At 36.1% G+C, this 12388-nt stretch overlaps 1 pseudogene across 1 annotated transcript; it reads left to right on the forward strand.

Moving 5' to 3' along the window:
* Window positions 1-3916, forward strand: LOC306663415 (golgin subfamily A member 7-like; annotated as a pseudogene). The gene is made up of 2 exons: window positions 1-15; window positions 3530-3916. The product of its transcript is annotated as a golgin subfamily A member 7-like (transcript).
* Window positions 3917-12388: the final 8472 nt, after the last annotated feature.

Raw genomic sequence — 12388 nt, forward strand, 5'->3', positions numbered from 1 at the left:
ATGACCAAGAAATTGGTACGTAGGACAAGTCATAATTAAAATGAATTCCTTTTTATTCTGAGTGTGAAAATCTTTTGCAAACCCTGCCGAAAATGTGTATCAGTGAGGATAAATGTGAAGAAATGAGCAAAAGTTAAAGTGGCTGTCACTGGTCTCCTGAGATTGTTCTCCACTGAGGGAGAAGAGTTTTGTAGTTTATTCATTTTAATTATATAGAATTTCATGGCATCAACATACCACTGTTTAATTACTTTTGAAGAATAAATCACTGTGCTGTGTCTAATATTTTGCCTGTTCAACAGTGTGTCAGCAAGCTATTATACATAGCTCCTGTACCTGTGTGCTGGAGTTTCCCTAGATAGTTTACCACAGAGTAAGATACTGGGTCAGAGAGCATGAGGGTCTTCAGCACTGAAAGATATTTCACATTGCTGAAGATTATTTTGTTCTGACCCTTAAAGTGGGTAGAAAAAAAAATTTAAATGATTGCTAATGAGATGGGTATGAAACTTCATCTCATTGTTACTTTAATTTGCATTTCATTAAGATCAAGTTCAAGTGTCTTTTCATATTGGTTTATTGTCCATTCAAATTCATTTGGAATTACCTCCTCATATTTTTCCATTTTATTAGGATGTTCGCGCTTTCCTAAAAGATCAGTAGGATGCAGTCCATGTTTGGCACATTAATCTTCTATTGATTATGTATATTACAAATAGCTCCTAGTCTCTAGCTTGATTTTCACTTTCCTTATGAGAAGCAAGTGCTTGCGTATGTGTCCATGGCATTTGATACCAATCCTTTCCTTAACGGTTTAAATCTTATAAAAAATGTATCCTCAAGATAAGGCCATGAAAATGTTTTCTATGTTCTTCCAGAAGTTTTAGTACCTTTCTTTACGCATTTAAGCCTTGAATCCCCTTGGTGTCTGGTATGGTCGTATGGTTTGACATACAGATCTCTCAAGTTTTTTCCTTCTTCAGATAATCACCTGTCTCTGCAACATTTACTGAAATGTCAATATTTTCCCAGTGATTTTTTTTCTTTGTCACTGTATAAATTTCCGCATGTGTGCGGATCTGTTTCTGGTGGTCTTTGTTGCTGTTCTGTTGCTCCACCTTCTATCCCTACATGAACTCTCTTGGTCTTTGTCACCATAGGTTTGCAATCTCTTGAAAAGCTGTAGCCCGATTCTCCAGATATTTTCCTTCTCAAAGTTGTCTTTTCCCTTTGTGTCCTTTTATTTCTCCTTGAGGTTGTTAAGACCTATCAAAATTCTACCAGAAACTCTGTTGGGATCTTTTTAGCATTACGTTGGGGAATAATTAGAAATAGTATGGAAAATGACATTACTTACAACAGAGTCTTTGAATTCGTGTATGTGGTAGATCTCAACAATCATTCAGGTATGTTCTTAAGTTCTTCAGTGATGTTTTATAACTTTTCTCCACAGACGTCATGCTCACCTTTTTCTTTTCTATGACGTTTGTACCTGGTGATTGTTGGTATTTCTTACTGCTACAATTTTTTTTTTAATTTTTAAATTCTCTTCTTTCTAATTAGTTGTACATGACAGTAGAATGCATGTATACATTTTGAAAGATCATATATAAATAGATTATAATCTCATTTATCTGATTATACATGTTGCAGGATCACATAGGTCATGCAATCATACATGTATATGAGGTAATAATGTCTGTTTTACTCTCCTATCATTCCTTCCCCCATACCCCTTTCCCTCTCTTCACTCCCTCTACCTAATATAAAGTGACTCTATTATTCCCTATCCCCCCTATTGTGAATTAGCTTCTGGATATCAAAGAAAACATTTGGCCTTTGATTCTTTGGGGTTTGGCTTATTTAATTTAGTGTGATAATCTTTTAACTCCATCCATTTACCAGCAAATGCCAGAATTTCATTCTTCTTTAAAGCTGAGTAATATTCCATTGTATATATACCATATTTTCTTTATCCATTTTACTGCTATTAATTTTTTAAAGTTATTTCACTTTGTGGTAAAATGTGTATAACAATTTATCATCTTAATCATAAATTTAAGTGCATTGTCCAACAGGGTTAAGCATATTCACATTGTTTTTTAAGAGATCTTCAAGATTGTTTCATCATGCAAAACTGAATACCCAATCAAAGAAATCCCCATTTCCTACTTCCTGTCTGCTATGTTTCTATGATTTTGACTGTCCTATGTACCTAATGTAAGTGAAATCATATAGTGTTTGTTCCTCTGTGACCTACTTGGTTCACAGGGCATAATGTCTTCAAGATTCATGCTGTAGAATAATTTCTACATAATTTCTTTTCTTTGTAGGGCTGAATAATATTCTGCTGCATGTATATACTACTTCTTGTTTATCTGGAGATAAGACTCATGATAGTGGGATTCACTTAGGTATTTTCATATGTTTGCATAGGAAAATTATGGTAGATTTATTCTATCGTCTTTCCTATTCTTGTCCCCGCTTCCTTTCACTCCCCTTTGTCTAATCTACTGAACTCTTTTTCCACTCCCCACCTTTATTTTGCATTAGCTTCCACATATTAGCAAAACATCCAACCTTTGGATTTTGGGGATTGGTTTATTTCACTTCACATAACATTCTGCAGATCCATCCATTTCCTGCAAATGACATAATTTCTTTCTTCTTTAAGGATGAATAATATTTAATTGTGTATATATACCATAATTTCTTCATCCATTCATCTGTTGATGGGCATCTAGTTTGGTTCCATAGCTTAGCTATTGTGAATTGTACTGCTATGAACACTGAGGTTGCTCCATCACTGTAGTATGCTGATATTTTACTAGTCAAGATAAAAGCAAATTATGGTATAGTAACAAAAGTAAGCAAACAAACAAACCACAAATGCCCTCTGTGGCTGAAACACTAAGACTCATGCCAAGTCTGCTACAGCATTCAGGTCATTTTCCATGGAGCCACCCTCCAAGCATGGTTTAGCATTTCAGGATGCAAAGTGAAACCTGAAGATCAATACATCAGCCCATATCACCGCATATAAAAAGAGTACTGCAGACTCTCATGTTCATAATTAAATGTTTATATGGGACTATGGCATATGTCATCATCCTTCATATTTTATTGGCCAAGGACATCATGTGACCATGACTAACCTCAAGTTGACATGACGTGAAATTACCCAGTGTAAACAGAAAAAAAAACAAAATATATATATATATATATATATATTATATACACACATAACCACCTCTAATATTTGCCAAAATCTACCCTTCTGCTGCACTGACCTCCCTTCTATTTTTATGGAATCCCCCTCAGTTTTTCCTTATTTTTCTCTAGTTTCCAAATATGAAAGAAAGAAATACAAATGCATGAAAAAAAGTTCAACATCCCTAGGAATGAAGGAAATACAAATCAAGACTACATTGAGGTCAGAACGTAAGTGACGGCAAAGGTGGTGCGACAGCAGCTGGAGGGTAGGAGAGGCAGTGCAGCCGGTCCTATCTTCGCCATGAGGCCATAGCAGGTGCCAGTATCTGGGAAGGTATTCCTTCAAGGAGACTACAGCAGTTGCACATGCTGCCAGCTTGACCAAGTTCCCTGTGGAGCTGGAAAATCAGATTGATAGGCAGCAGTTTGAAGAGACAGTTTGAACTCTAAATAACCTTTATGCAGCAGAGAAACTTGGGGGCCAATCATATCTTGAAGGCTGCTTGGCTTGTTTAACAGCATATACCATCTTCTTATGCATGGAGACTCATTATAAGATGGTTCTGAAGAAAGTCTCCAGATATATTCAAGAACAGAATGAGAAGATATATGCTTCCCAGGACCTCCTGCTGACAGACCTTATTGAGAGAAGACTTCAAATTATACCATTTATGAAGACAGAGGCATGAGCAGTGGAAGATAAAACATAAAATTAAAGATCCCTCCTCCAGCTGGGACCCTCATATACTGTTCCGTCCAGCAGAACCGGCTTGGAGAAAGGAGACACCACTAAGCTTCAGTTTGATGAGCTTTATTGCAGCCTCCCCGGTTCGGTTCTTTGTCTCTTGCTTCTTTCTTCTTCCCCCTTCCTCCTTTCCTCCCCCAGGCTCCTAGCTTATCAGCCAATCATAGCAAAGCTTTCTCTCATGCAGGAGAGCATGTAGGGGAATGCCAGCTTAACACTATATAAATCACGAGCTGTCCACAGCGGCATGATTTTAGATAGCCAATCCTTGAGCCTGGGGTTAACACATCATAAGTCTCCAAGGAACTAGTAACAGCAAACAGCCTTTTAGGTACTTCCTCATTTTGGCAGCCAGCGCCCTTTGGCTCACTGCCAGGCACCATCTTGTCCAAGACAGCCCTCAACAATCTACCCACTGGCTGATCACCGAGTGTCCCTACCTCCTCTCCAGAGCATCATTCCTTTGTATCTGCTGCCAGAGCCAACGTGCTGTTTACTCCAAGGACTAACTTTCTAAAATCCCACACCCGGAGTGACCTGTAGCTCAGCATCCACTTTGTGTCTCTAAATTGTGTAGGACTCTGTAATCTTTTGATTCATTTCTGAGAAAACACAATGAAGCATTTCACATTTTTTTATTCAAAGTGATTTAATAAAATACGCAATTGGTCAGCCCAATGCAAAGTTTTATTTCTTACCTGCCACCAGTACTATGAATTCTCTTCAATCCTTGGGTCAGTTTTCCAGGTGATTTTAGACTTCAATGAGTTTATATTAGCTGATGTTCAGTCTCATTCCCCAAAATTAATAAAAGACTTTTTTCCAGGTGAGGAATAGACTGTCTGTGGTTATGCTAATGCATTTCCCAGATTTCAAAGAACTACCAGTTTTGCCATGATTCAAGTCTTAAGATTGATTTCTGTTATTCAGTTTTCAAACTGAAGCTCTTTGAGAAAAAATACTGTATAATGTTATTTGTTTTATTATATCAGTTATACCTAATTAAAGTGGTATTGAATGCAATTTCCAGTTATTTTCTGTGGAGACTTTTATGTTATTATTGCAATACCTTGAATGTTGGATAGATGTGGTATGGGTTTCTTGTTCATTACACAAAGAAGTAAGCACAATAAAGTGAATGCTAAACCATCAAAAAAAAAAAAAAAAAGGACTACAATGAGATTTCATTTCATCTCAGAATGGGTACTCATCAAGAATAATATAAAAATAAATGCTGGTAAGGGAGATCCAAGATGGTGAAATAGAGGAGGTCACTTTCCTAACTGCTCTGTGGTGTGAAACCAAGAAAGCAAACAGGCAACTTCTCTGCAAGGTGGGTTAACCAAAAAATGGGGAGAGGGACTTTACTGGAACCTAAAATTGGACATTCAAAACAGAACAGGAAGACAGGAGGTTGGATATATTAAAATAAGGAAAAGATTCCCAGTGATACAGCAGCTGCCATAGCCAGAGAGGTTCCTCTGTGACCATAATAGAGAGATTAGGGAATTAAAGGAACCCACATTTTGGGGAGGCCTGAGGTGTGTTTGGGTATGGAGTGTTTACACATCAGGGACATTGCCCAACAAATCTGAAGGACACGCCACATGATATCTGTGTGTGGGGAAAGAAACCACCATCTCTCCAGGGTGGTGTGCAGAGAACAAAGGAAGGAACCATTTTTCAGCTGCAGTGCGGAGGTCAGCAACCTAAGAAACCGATTCCTGGCAAACCTGAGATCAGCCTGAAATACAGACCCAATAAACACATGCTGCTCTATCCACCCGGCTCTACCCGTCCCACTCCAGTACAACTGCTTGCAGGACCATCTGGGAGAAAACCAACTGGCTGGGAACTCAGAGGGGCAGGGTGGAAGAAATTGAAAACTACACCCAAGACCAGGAAACATGGAGTCTGCAGGTGACATAGAGGACTAAGAATGGGTCCCCCACCAAAGGAGTGGAAAACCAGGGGAAATCCCTGGGGTGAAGTCTTCCAGCGTGGACCAGAAAGTATCAGGTGCACTGATTTTAAATCTCCAGACCAGTTAGCATTCAGGGAAGCGCCTGGGGCCTGCCTGATCCTAAAACCTGCCTCCAGGAGCTCCCCCTACAGGATTACCTCTCTCGCTCCAGCCCAGAGTGTGGCTCTTCCCACTCCAGAAGACAACACCTAAAACTGCTGAGACGAGAAGCTAAGAATATTTTGAACTTCAACACGAAGAATTCTTTAACTTTTGCTCAAAAGTTTTAAAAAATTTTCTTTTAAATTCTTTTTCACTATTTAATTGTGACCTTAAAGGTGCATGGACATTTATACAGTTTCCTATTTTTTTTTTTTTCTTCTCATTTCTAGCATTTTGGAAGCCAGTTATTTTACATGGATTAGTGTTTTGTGAAGTAGAATGTTTGGTTGATATATTTTAGTTTTGTTTTGTATTCTTTTTATTTTTAATATTTTTTCTCCTACCTGTTTCCCCGTCTCTCTTTTCTTCTGCTAACAGCCAATCTCTGTTATTCTCTCTTTCACTCTGCCTTTAATCTTTTACGTCTGGTTTCTCTCTTATTTCCTCATAATCATCATATCCTATATCACTTCTGTTCTCTCCTTGTCCATGATTTGGAAATGTAACCCCTTTTGCAAATTTGCTGTTTTTATTGTAGGCAATAATGATCATATCATTTCTTTTTATTGTGATAATTAGCATTGTAGGCATCATGGTAGGCACTATTTGGTTTAATGCTGTAAATTGTTTGCATTGGTTGTTGTTATTATTTGTCTCCCCTGAACAGTGAGGTTCTGGAAACCTTCAGGAACACTATAAGTCCATGGGGTAGAAACTCTACTGCCTCAGATTCATACTGGTGAATGGGTAGATACACAAACAACATGAAAAAGCAAGGGAACAAATTGTTCCAAGCAACCCAAGATATTGCAGTAACAGAATCCATTGACACTACAGTGGAAGAAATGTCAGAGAAGGAGTTTAGAATGTTCACTGTTAAGCTGATCTGCAAAGTAAAGGATGGTGTAAGAGATGGTAATGAAAGATCACTTCAATAAAGAGACAGAGATTCTAAAACAAACAGAAATCCTTGAAATGAAGGAAACAATAAACCAAATTAAAAACTCAATAGATAGCATCATCAACGAACTAGACCACTTGGAAGATAGAACCTCAGGCAATGAAGACAAAATATATAATCTTGAAAACAGACAGAAACATGGACAGAAACTGTTAAGAAACCACGAACAGAACTTCCAAGAATTATGGGATAGCATGAAAAGACCATATTTAAGATTTATCAGGATAGATGAAGGTGCAGAGATACAAACTAAAGGAATACACAATCTTTTCAATGAAATAACATCAGAAAATTTCCCAAACCTAAAGAATGAAATGGAAAATCAAATACAAGAGGCTTATAGAACCCTACCTATACAAAATTACAACAGACACACACCAAGACATATTACAATGAGAATGACTAGCATAGAGAATAAGGATAGAAATTTAAAGGCTGTGAGAGAAAAATATCAGGTTACATATGGGGGAAACCAATAGAGGATCACAACTTATTTCTCAACACAGACCCTCAAAGCTAGGAGGTACTGGAATAACATATACCAAGTTCTGAAGAAAGTGGATGCCAACCAAGAATCTTATATCTAGAAAATAAGCTTCAAATTCAAAGATGAAATTAAAACCTTCCATGATAAATAAAAATTAAAAGAATTCACAACCAGAAAGCCTGCACTTCAGAATATTCTCAACAAAATATTCCATGAAGATGAAATGAAAAAAAAAAACAAAAGTGAAAACCAGTGAAGGGAGGAACTACACTAAAGGAATAGTCAATCAAAGGAGAAACATTCGAATTAAAAACTAGAAATAAACAAAAATGACCAGGAACACAATCATAACTGAATAAATAACTTTGAAAATTAATGCCCTACACTCATCAATCAGAAGACATAGACTTGGCTTAAAAATCAAGACCCAACAATATGCTGTCTCCAAGAGATTTACCTTATAGGCAAAGACATTCACATACTGAAGGTGAAAGGATGAGAAAAACATCACTCACATGGATTGCATAAAGAAGCAGGGGTTTCCATCCCCACATCAGATAAAGTGAATTTCAAACCAAAGTTAACCAGAAGGGACAAAGAACCATGTTATGCCACAAAGCAACTTTTAGCAAATAAACAAATAATAATAATAAAAAAAGAAATACTACCCTGCAAGCTATCACATCATAATAGAAGGAAATTAGAAATCCATGATAGAATAAAAAATAGAGGCTACTTTAATGCCTGGAGGCTAAATAATACACTATTGAATAATGAATGGATAACAGAAGAAATCGGAGATGAAGAGAGAGCCTACAGAGTGGGAGAATATCTTTGCCTCTCATACTTCAGATAGAGCACTAATTTCCAGAATATATAAAGAACTCAAAAAACTCTACACCAAGAATACAAATAACCCAATCAACAAATGGGCTAAGGAAATGAACAGACACTTCACAGAAGAAGATGTACAAGCAAACAACAGATATATGAAAAAATGTTCAACATCTTTAGTAATAAGAGAAATGCAAATCAAAATTACACTAAGATTCCATCTCACCCCAATTAGAATGGTGATTATCAAGAACACAAGCAACAATAGGTGTTGGAGAGGATGTGGGGAAAAAGGTACACTCATACATTGCTGGTGGGACTGCAAATTAGTGCAACCACTCTGGAAAGCAGTGTGGAGATTCCTTAGAAAACTTGGAATGGACCTACCATTTGACCCAGCTATCCCACTCCTTGGCCAATACCCAAAGGACTTAAAATCAGCACACTACAGAGATACAGCCACATCAATGTTCATAGCGGCTCAATTCACAATAGCCAGATTGTGGAACCAACCTAGATGCCCTTCAATTGATGAGTGGATAAAGAAACTGTGGTATATATATATACAATGGAATACTACTCAGCTATAAAGAATAATAAAATTATGGCATTTGCAGGCAAATGGATGAAATTGGAGAATATCATGTTAAGTGAGATAAGCCAATCTCAAAAATCCAAAAGTGGAATGATCTCACTGATAAGCAGATGATGACACTTAATGGGGGGTGGGAGTGGGACAAGAATGGAGGAAGGAGGGACTGTATAGAGGGAAAAGAGAGGTGGGAGGGGTAGGGGGGAGAAAAAAATAATCGAATGAATCAAACATCATTACTCTATGTAAATTTATGAATATGCAAATGGTATGCTGTTACTCCATGTACAAACAGAAACAACATGTATCCATTTGTTTACAATAAAATTAAATTTAAAATAATAATAATAATAATAATAATAATAATAATAACAAAGAAATACTACCCTGCAAGCTATCACATCATAATAGAAGGAAATTAGAAATCAATGATAGAATAAAAAATAGAGGCTACTTTAATGCCTGGAGGCTAAATAATACACTATTGAATAATGAATGGATAACAGAAGAAATCAGAGATGAAACAAAAAATATTTAGAGGTAAATGATACTAGTGATACAACATATCAAAATCTCTGGGCCACTATGAAGGCAGTGTTAAGAGGAAAGTTCATTGCATTGAGCTCATTCATTAAAAGAATAGAAAGTGAATGAATGAAAGACCTAACATTACATCTTAGAACCCTGGATAAAAAACAAATCAACACCCAAAGCAGTAAAATATAGGAAATAATTAAAATCAGAGCTGAAATCAATGAAATTGAAACAAAAGAAACAGTTCAAAAATTGACAAAAAACTTGGTTCTTTGAAAAAATAAATAAATTGATAAACCCTTAGCCACACTAATGATGAGAAAGAGAAAACTCAAATTATTAAAATTTATGATGAAAAAGGAAATATCACAACAGATAATACTAAAATACAGAAAATAATTAGGACCTATTTTGGAAATTTATACTCCAATAAAATAGAAAATCTTGAAGAAATCAACAAATTTCTAGAGATATATGACCTACCCAAACTGAACCATGAGGACATATGCAATTTGAATAGATTAATCTCAAACAATGAAATAGAAGGTACCATCAAAAGCCTACCAACTAAGAAAAACCCAGCACTAGACAGATTCTCAGCCGAGTTCTACAAGACCTTCAAAGAAGAATTAACACCAATACTTCTCAAATTATATCATGAAATAGAAAAGAAGGAAACCCTTCCAAACTCTTTCTATGAAGCTAGTATCACTCTGATACCAAAACCAGACAAAGATACATCAAGGAAAGAAAACTTCAGACCAATATCCCTGATGAACATACATACAAAAATTGTCAATAAAATTCTGGCAAATCACATACAAAAACATATTTAAAAGGTAGTGCACTGCCATCAGGTGGGATTCATTCCAGGGATGCAAGTTTGGGTCAACATATGGAAATCAATAAATATAATTCATCCTATCAATAGAGTTACAGACAAGAATCATATGATCATCTCAATAGATGCAGAGAAAGCATTTGACAAAAGTCAGCAACCTTCCTGTTCAAAGCACTAGAAAAACTAGAGCAAGTAGCAACATACCGCAACATCGTAAAAGTTGTCTATGCTAAACCAAGGTTAACATCATTCTAAATGGAGAAAAATTGTAAGTATTGCCTCTAATAACTGGAACAAAATAAGGATGCCCTCTTTCACAACAAAATGTTGAATATCTCATGTAATTTATTGCATATTGTACTGAAAGTAAAAAACAGAATGATTATATGGGTATTCTTCCTCACCATTGCTATGTTAAAAAATCCTAAATTGAACCAACTCAAGTCAGGGACCATCTGTACCTTTAAATAATTTTTCAGCACTGTACTTTTTCTCTTCTCATTCTGAGTCTATGACAACATAAATGGTAGCTCTCTCATTATCATAATGATCCTTCAGGCTTTATTTTAAAAATACATTATCTTTCAATTGCTAAGATTAGATAATTATTTATTGATCTGTTTTCAAGTTTACTGATTTCTTTTTCTTCTGTCATCACCATGCTAACATTGGAACTATAAAATGAAGGGTTTTTTTGTTGTTTTTATATTTTTTCTTTGTTCTTTTTAACTATATATGACAGTAGAGTGTATTTTGACATTATGCACACATGAAGTAGAACTTATTCTAATCAGGATCCCATTCTTGTGGTTGTAGGTGATGTGGAGTGTCACTGATTGTGTATTCATATATGAACACAGGCAAGTTACCTCTGATTCATTCTGTGTTTTGCATTTACATACCTCTCCCTTCCCTTCATTCCCCTTTGTCTAATCCAATGAATTTCTGTTCTTCCCTACCTGCTCCCGTCCTTATTGTGAGTTAGCATCCACATACTGGCATCACATAGCCTTTGTTTTTTTTGGGGGGGATTGGCTTATTTTACTTAGCGTAATAGTCTCCAGATCCATCCATTTACTGGAAAATGTCATAATTTCATTCTTTATGGATGAGTAATATTCCATTTTGTATATATACCACATTTTCTTTATCCCTTCATCTATTGAAGCCTATCTAGGTTGGCTCCATAGCTTAGCAATTGTGAATTAAGCTGCTATAAAAATTGATTTGCCTACATCATTGTAGTATGCTGATTTTATGTCTTTGGGTATGTACAGAGGAATGGGATTACTGGGTTAAATGGTGGTTCTATTCCAAGTTTCCTGAGGAATCTCCATACTGCTTTCTATAGTGATTGCACCAATTCATAGTCCCTCCAGCAATGTATGAGTGAATCCCTTTCCTTGCATTCTCGCTAACTTTTATTGTTACTTGTATTCTTGATAATTGCCTTTCTGACTGGCGCAAGATGAAATATCAGTGTAGTTTTAATTTGCATTTCTCTAATTGCTAGAGATGTTGAACATTTTTATATATTTGTTGGTCTTTCATATTTCTTCTTCTGTGAAGTGCCTGTTCAGTTATTTGCCTATTTATTGATTTGGTTATTTGGTTTTGGGGTATTAAGTTTTTTGAGTTCTTTGTATATCCTGAATATTAATGCTCTATCTGAAATTTTCTCCCATTCTCTAGACTCTGTCTTCATATTCTTTTTTTTTTATTGTAAACAAATGGGATACGTGTTGTTTCTCTGTTTGTACATGGAGTAAAGGCGTACCATTTGTGTACTCATAAATTTACATAGGGTAATGTTGTTTGATTCATTCTATTACTTTTTCCCTTCCCCCATCCCTCCCACCCCTCTTTTCCCTCTATACAGTCCTTCCTTCCTCCATTCTTACCCCCCTCCCTAACCCTAACTCTAACCCTAACACTAACCCCTCCCACCCCCCATTATGTGTTATCATCCACTTATCAGCGAGATCATTTGTCCTTTGGTTTTTTGAGATTGGCTTATCTCACTTAGCATGATATTCTCCAATTTCATCCATTTGCC

Source organism: Sciurus vulgaris (assembly GCF_902686455.1).
Source record: "Sciurus vulgaris genome assembly, chromosome: 6".
In the NCBI taxonomy this organism is placed as follows: Eukaryota; Metazoa; Chordata; class Mammalia; order Rodentia; family Sciuridae; genus Sciurus; species Sciurus vulgaris.